We start from the raw sequence: 8,505 nt of genomic DNA, 5'->3' as shown, positions 1-8,505 counted from the left end.
ATCTCTCCAACTGTTGTTGGGGCTTCCCACTTGGTCACGGTATCAACTTTAGCGGGATCTACTGCTATTCCCTCTCCAGATATAACGTGTCCGAGAAATCCTACTTCCTTTAACCAAAACTCACATTTGCTGAACTTGGCATATAATGGATGTTCTTTGAGCTTTCCAAGTACCAAACGCAAATGCTCCTTATGCTCCTCTTCATTCTTCGAATAAACCAGGATATCATCAATGAACACTACGACGAACTTATCCAAAAATTCCATAAACACTTTGTTCATCATGTTCATAAAATAGGCAGGTGCGTTAGTCATACCAAATGACATAATGGTATACTCGTACAGCCCATACCTGGTGGTAAAAGCTGTCTTGGGAATATCCTGTTCTCGAATCTTCAACTGGTGGTATCCTGATCGCAGATCGATCTTGGAAAATACTTAACTCCTTGCAATCGATCAAACAGATCATTAATCATTGGTAGTGGGTACTTGTTCTTGATTGTTACTTTGTTCAATCCTCAATAATCAACAACCATCCTTAACGATCCATCCTTCTTCTCCACTAGAAGTACTGGCGATCCCCAGGGCGAAGAACTTGGGCGGATATATCCCTTATCCAGTAACTCCTTAATCTGCTTCTTAATTTCCACCAAATCCATTGCTGGCATCCTATATGGTCTCTTTGATATTGGCCCGGTGCCTGGAAATAGCTCAATCAAAAACTCAATATCTCTATCCGGTGGCATGCCTGGCAACTCCTCTGGAAATACTTCAGGGAAATCCCTTACCACTGGTACTTCCTCCTGCACAACTCCTGTTAGGCAATTTACTTGAGTCCTCTTTGGCACATGCCGGGATACATACTTGATACTTCTCCCTTCTGGGGTGGTAAGAAAAATTGACTTACTAGCACATTCAATATTCCCTTCATACTTTGATAACCAATCCATGCCTAATATCACATCCAATCCTTGGGATTCCAATACTATTAGGTCTGAGGGAAAAACATAGTTACCAATCCTTAATGGTAACCGATCACACCATAGGCTAGCCACATACTCTGCTCCAGGCGAGGTTACTAACATGGGTGACCTAAGGGCTTGGGTTGATAGGTTATACTTATCCACAAATCCCCTTGAGATGTATGAATGCGATGCACCAATATCAAAAAGAACGAGTGAAGTAAATGACTTAACCAAAAACTTACCTATTACTGCATCGGGCTGACATTCAATCTCCTCCACGTTAACGTGGTTCACCTGTCCCCTATTGAAAGGGTTCGGCTTCTTTCCAGAACTTCTATTGCCATTTGGGCCTTCAGGACATTCATTGGCATAATGTCCGGTCTTCTGACACTTAAAGCAAGTGACTTGGCTCAGGTCATTGTGATGGGGTTGATGGGTTGGTGCGATTCTGGCTGTTGCTTCCTCCATTCCCATTACCATTCCTGGTGCCATTGTGATTGTGCGAGCTACCTCCTCCATGGGTATGCTGAAAATGTCCTCCTGGTCTAGCGGTAAAACGTGGCTTCTGCTGAGCTCTAGAACTATACTTTCCTTGTCCATACTTCCTCTTGCGATTCTCAATTTGCTGCTGCTTCCCTTTAATCATAAGAGCACGATCTACCAACTCCTGGTAGTTGTTGAAGGTTGCTACCATCAACTGCATGCTCAACTCATCATTTAGTCCTTCTAGAAAGTTCTCCTGCTTAGCTGCATCCGTAGCGACGTCATGTGGGGCATAACGTGCTAACTTACTAAAGTCCTCCACATACTAGCCAACTGTCCGTCCTCCTTGGCGCAAGTTGCGAAACTCACGCTTCTTCATGGCCATAGCTCCTGCTGAAACATGTGCAGTACGAAAAGCCTGCTGAAACTGGTCCCATGTGACAGTGTCGACTGGAAAAGTGGCTGTGAAATTTTCCCACCATGATGTTGCTGGTCCTTCAAGCTGATGTGCGGCAAACTTCACCTTCTCCGCATCTGTGCATCCTGCTGTGGTCAACTCTCTAACGGTCTTGCGGAGCCAATCAGCTTCTACTATCGGCTCGATGCTATTGGAAAACACCGGCGGATTCAGCCTAAGAAAATGGGCTAAGTGATCAACATGTGGTGGTGGTGGTGGTGGGTTGTTGTTGTTGTTCCCTTGATTCTGATTCTGGACTAGCAACTGCATCAATGTGTTCTACTGCTGGATCAATTGGGTGAGCTCCGGTGGAAAGGCAAATCCGGGGTCACGTCTCGGAGGCATATGAGGGTTTAGAAAAGATGAGATGTAAGAATAGAGGGGGCCTAAAGAGAAAACACTACCCATATGCACATGAGGAAAAAGCAAACAATTCACTTCATTCAATCAAACAAGGGCATACAATCGATCTTTCTATCGCAAAAGTGCTCGGACTACTATATTTACATGGTGGACTACTACTACTAATGAGGTGGTCTACTAGAAATATTCTTCGGTTGCAGACTCCATGACATCTGCTCCAGCTTCATCAACATAGTCATCATCGCTACTATCTCGATCCCAATCGGTGTCGTCGATGATGATGTAGTCTTCCGGCCTAATCTCCTTGGGTTCTTCATCTTCCTCTACTCGCGTAGGGCCTCCCATAAATATTCCAATCTTCTTGATCAGGTCGTCATTCTTCTCCACCAATACTTCAATTTCCTCTTCATAATCGTCACGTGTAGCCTTGAGTTCTTCCTCCAGTTCCTTGATTCTAGTCTTAGCCTTCTTCGGATCTATCATGTCGGCGCACATCTGGTTCTCCTGTCGTCGAATGTGCTGGTTTAGCTCCTGGATAAAAGATGCGATTGATCTATCCTTCCTGGTGCTGATTATCTCCCAGTGTTCATCTCGGCGCCTACAAATCTGGTAGATAGTATCCTTGAGGTCATTGCGGTAGACTTCTCCAATGCGTCCCATGGCGACGTGAGCTGCCATGCTCTGTCCTAGACTCCAAGTTGGTGTATCAAAAGAAAACTCTATGGGCTCAGTGACTGGCATGAACGTCCTTCCTGGAACTTGAACTTGAATCATCCAGCGCTCTTCTTCAGGTAATGTGGCATTGTAGGTTCCGGTGAAGCTTGGTACTCCTATGTTCAGGTATCTAGTGACTTCCTTCAAGTGTCGTCCAAAGGGTGTATCATCATCTGGTTGCGTGGACTTTTTCCTTGCATCTGCCATCCTAAAAGAGTAGAAAAGTTGAGAGGTCAGAAGAGAAGAGAGTGAAATAGTGATCTAGGTCTTTTAGCTTAGTGGTCGTGTCCTACAGTCAGTGTGTGTGCTCTGATACCATCTCTGTAGCGACCAGACCTCAAACAGTCTGATCTCTATGCTCCGGTGTCATCCCTGGATCAGTAATGCTGACACCACATAGTACTCGGAGGATTTATAGCAGAGTAGCAATCACACACTTATTACATCGAGTGTCTCAAAAGAGAACTTATTACAATAAATATGGCTTAAGGCCATCTAATAACGATAACAGCGGAAGGCTTGGAAGATAAGTGAGTCCATCAACTCCAACGGCATCACTGAGTACAGAACCACAACCTAAAAACTCCTTATTCATCGTTTGAAAAGTCCGCAACATTAATGTTGCAGCCCGAAACGGGTCAGCACATGGAATATGCTGGCAATGTAACACATAGAGAGTAATGGAATGAAACATCTATACTTTATGCATATTTGGCTGGTGGAAATCTCTATGGTTACAGTTTTATGTAAAGCCAATTTTTCCGTACTTCAAAGAAATAAAATTTATTTAACTATCATGGTAGTTGTTAAACATTGAGAATGGTTGACAGCATCCTCAGTCCCAATTAAGCATCATCATTAAACATAACCCAACAAAATTAATTTACAGTAACATGTTGAGATTCACATGATAATCCAGGTACTAGATACTCAAGATGTCCATAACCGGGAACACGGCTAACCATGATTAGTTTATTACACTCTGTAGAGGTTTGCGCACTTTTCCCCACAAGACTTGATCGCCTCCGTTTTGTTTCTCGCACTACATGGTGTTTGAGAAGACGGATGACCGAGACATAGTCTTTCAGAAGCGCTAGCACCTTACGATCGGGTAGACCGTACCACCTACATCCCCTACATCTGCTAGTCTACCATTGTAAGAGTTTGCATGACTTAGTCAACTATGCTAGAGCCCATAATAGCTTGTGGCTGCACACGGAAGTTTCTAGTATGAATAGTCTCATGATCCCTTTGAGCCTGGGTGGCGGTCCAAAAGAAAATAGGCAAGTCCTGGAATACCCATGTGCCTCAATCCACCTAGATGTGTGTTTAAGTTGCCACCTTAGATAACCATTAAGTAACAAAACTCACATCTTTCATGGATATCACTCACCCAATCCACGTCTACTAGCATAGCATGGCATAATAAGCAAACGTAGAAGTAACTCCCAAAGGTTTGTTAATAAACAGGTAATAGGTACTACCTCATCTACTTCCCATCCCACAATTTAATTAGATCCTAATCATGCAATGTTTGAGGATTGATCTAATGCAATAAAATTGGGTAGTAGGAAAGGTATGATCAAATTGTTACTTGCCTTGCTGATGATCCGCGAAACCTAGTGATTCGAAGTAACAGGCGGCGCACTCCGGGTATTCTATCGCAGACAAACAAACAAGCATACAATAAGTACTCATCTAATGCACAGGTAAAAGTTAAATAAGAGATCTAACCACAAGGTTCAACTTAAAAACTCTGGTTGGCAAAAACAATCAAATCGAACGAAGCAACGAAAGTCAAACGGCAAAAGAAAACAACTTTGTTCTACTAATCTGGATCTAGGGCAAATTTTATAGTAGAAAAATCTTGTTTTAGTTGGTTAAATGGATAGAGGGTTTCGATACGAAACTCTAGGCGCTTGAATCGCCTGATTCCGATAAACGAGCGAAAAGTTATACTAAAAAGAAAATCGGATCAGGAATCACGATCAGAAAAATCGCGGATTTAATACGAGAAAAAGAAAAACGACGAACGTTCGCTAGAACGAATGAACGAACGAACGCTCGCTATTTAAATAAACCGGAAAAACCAATCTATTTAAAAAACCGAAACAAAAAAAACCGGCAAAAAACCGACGAAAAACGATCTAATTTTAAAAAAAAAACGATGGCACGGAAGTCGAGGCGCGGCGAACCTCGGCGGTGGCGGCGGCAGCGGTTGCGGCGGCGCAGGAGCGGGTGGCGGCAGCAGCTAGGGGCTGGGCGGCTAGGGTTTCTCCCGGGGGGGGTGGGCCGGCTTTTAAAGGCCACCTCGGGCCGGAGTCCTATCCGGACACGGCCCGTAGGTCGGTTCGTTTTTTTATTATTATTCCGCTCGGGATAAAAATGAAAAGAAATACTAAACGGACTCCAAAAATTCCGAAATAAATTTTCTCGGGCTTCTAAAATCAAGCCGCACAAGGTGAACATTTATTTGGGACCTAAATGCAATTTTAAAAAACACACATTTTTCCTAGATTCAAATAAAACACCGAAAAACTCCGAAATAAAATCCTATATGATTTTATTATTAAATCCTCAATATTTCTTTATTTTGGGAAAGTCATTTTATTCCCTCTCTCATATTTTTGTAATAGAAATAATTGATGATAAAATAATTAAAATCAAATGATCCTATTCTGAAAATTTGAGAAAACTCAAATATGAAAATAACGAAATCCCCAACTCTCTCCGTGGGTCATTGAGTTGCGTAGAATTTCTAGGATCAACCAAAATGCAAAAAAAAATATGTCATGCAATGATGATATAATGTATAACATTCCAAATTGAAAATTTGTGATGTTACAATCTCCCATGTGTCGAGGCAGGACTTAGAAGCATAACCGCATGTTGGTTTTGTCACAAGAAGGGTCATCTTCACACAATCCCATGTAATGAACAAGAAAGGGATAAATAGATAGTTGGCTTACAATTGACACGTGACACAATGATCAAAATAATTCATACATCATTCAGAGTACACTCATAGTCTGACTATGGACAAATCCAAATGAAAAGAAGACAACCCCGAATGCTAGATCCTCGATCGTCCCAACTGTGCACCACTACTGATCATCAGGAAAAGACACGTAGTAATGGCCAAGGTCATCGTCGAACTCCCACTTGAGTTCGGTAGCATCACCTGCACTGGTATCATCGACACCTGCAACTGTTTTGGTAGTATCTATGAGTCATGAGGACTCAGTAATCTCAAAAACCGCGAGATCAAGACTATTTAAGTTTATGGGTAGGATGTGTTTATGAGGTCGAGTTGCAGCAAGTGCTAAGAAAGTATGGTGGCTAACATACGAGTACAAGAGTAAGAAGAGAAACTACGCAACGGACGTGAAGCTAGAAGTGATCAGGGAGTGATCCTGAACAACTTAAGTTCAAACATATCCCCACCGTGTTCACTTCCCGGACTTCTCCGAAAAGAGACCATCACGGCTAAACACACGGTTGATGCATTTTAATTAAGTCAAGTGTCAAGTTATATACAACCGTATATTAAGAAATTTCCATCTCCCCACATAACCGCGGGCATGGCTCTCGAAAGTTTATACCCTGCAGGGGTGTCCTAACTTAGCCCATCACAAGCTCTCATGATCAACGAAGGATATTCCTTCTCCCGCAAAGACCCGATCAGTCTCGGAATCCCGGTTACAAGACATTTCGACAATGGTAAAACAAGATCAGCAAGACCGCCTGATGTGCCAACAAATCCTGATAGGAGTCACACGTATCTCGTTCTCAGGGCACACCGGATGGGCCCGACATGGGGTTGGCTGAGAACCTGGTTGCCTAGGGGGCGTCGGACGTCGCCTAGGTTGGACTAACACTCAGAGGAACATTGGCCCGGGGGTTGAATAAATATAACCCTCGGGTTAATTACTCCCTAGGAAAAGTTTTAGTTGTCATTAGTCAAATGTTAAAACCAAGGTTGGGCCTTGGTGCAGGAGTTTTATTCAAAGCGAACTATCAAGGGGGTCCTATAACCCCAACCGCGTAAGGAATGCAAAATCAAAGAACATAACACCGGTATGACGGAAACTAGGGCCGCAAGAGTGTACCAAAACACCGAGCAAAAGGCCAGGCCTTCCACCCTTTACTAAGTATATAGATGCATTAATTAAATAAGAGATGTTGTGATATCCCAACATATCCATGTTCCAACATGGAACAACCTGCAAGCCACCTTCAACTAGCAACGCTATAAGAGGGGCTGAGCAAAAGCGGTAACATAGCCAAACAACGGCTTGCTTGGAAGGTGCTTTAGAGGCTTGACAGGGCAGTATGGAAGGCATGATAAACAAGCGGTAGGTAGCGCTACCTAACGATGGAACGAACAACTAGCAATCAAAGATAGAAGTAATATTGGGGGTAATGATAATCTTGTCTGCATAGTTCTCAGAGTTGTCGAAAGCTTGCTCCTCGTAAACGTACTCAACATGTTCCTCATTCACGTACTCATCTCCCGACTCTACCCAAAGCAAGAACACAAGCAACGGAACAACAATCAATCATAGTGCAAATGCAGAAGCAACATGATGCAAGACATGGCATGTAATGCAAGGTATGATGTGCAATGCTTAAGGGTACTCCGGAAGGGAAAATATGACCTAGGCATCAACTTGGCAAACCAAGCATGCCGCTGGAAAGATGGGGTGATTTTTCTCGAAATCGATATAAGGATCACCGGAAACGGATGCATGGTTTGCAAATGACGAGCAAAACAAGAATGATGCAAAACCGCGCTTAACAGCATCATAGCACTTAAGATGTATCACGAAACTATGCTACAACACTCCAACATAGCAACAAAGCACATGGCAGTGATGCACAAGTGAAGCTCTACAAATCATGAACACTGAGCTCCTTCTAGAACTCACTAGAACAAGCCTAAAATAGCATGGCAAAAATGCAAAAGATAATAGCTTCACAGACTTGGAGAAAATGCTAAACATGTCATAAACACCATCACGTAGCAATGTTTAGAGCTAGCAAACAACATGCTACAGGAACATATCATGGCAAACAAAGGCATGGGATGCTAGTACTAAAGACAAATAACAAAATTCCCTTACTGAACTTTAGCCAAATATGCATAGACAAGGTGGTAGCATCAATGCAAACATGGCAAGTGATATGATCAATTTCAGACTTGGAAGAAAGACAGAGCATGGCAGAAACAGATTCATGATAGCAACTTTGCAAGCTCATGCCACTCACCACAAAGTATTTCATGGCATCAAAAGGTAACCAACAGTAAGAAGACACATTTATGAAGCTGAACATTGCAAGAGCAAGTTCATAGGGTGCATGGATCCTAGCAAAACACATGGCAAAAATGAACTTCATGTTAACAATCTTCCAGCAACAATATTTAGCAAAAGTAGAGCATGGTAATGACAAGCTACACTACTCCATAATTACAACCAGAGGCATGAGTGGGTAGAGCATAACCATATCTTCAAAACATGCTTAC

This window comes from Triticum dicoccoides, chromosome 2A (genome assembly GCF_002162155.2).
Source record: "Triticum dicoccoides isolate Atlit2015 ecotype Zavitan chromosome 2A, WEW_v2.0, whole genome shotgun sequence".
Taxonomy (NCBI): Eukaryota; Viridiplantae; Streptophyta; class Magnoliopsida; order Poales; family Poaceae; genus Triticum; species Triticum dicoccoides.
The sequence above is the reverse complement of the archived record's forward strand: the minus strand, read 5'-3'. Positions refer to the sequence as shown.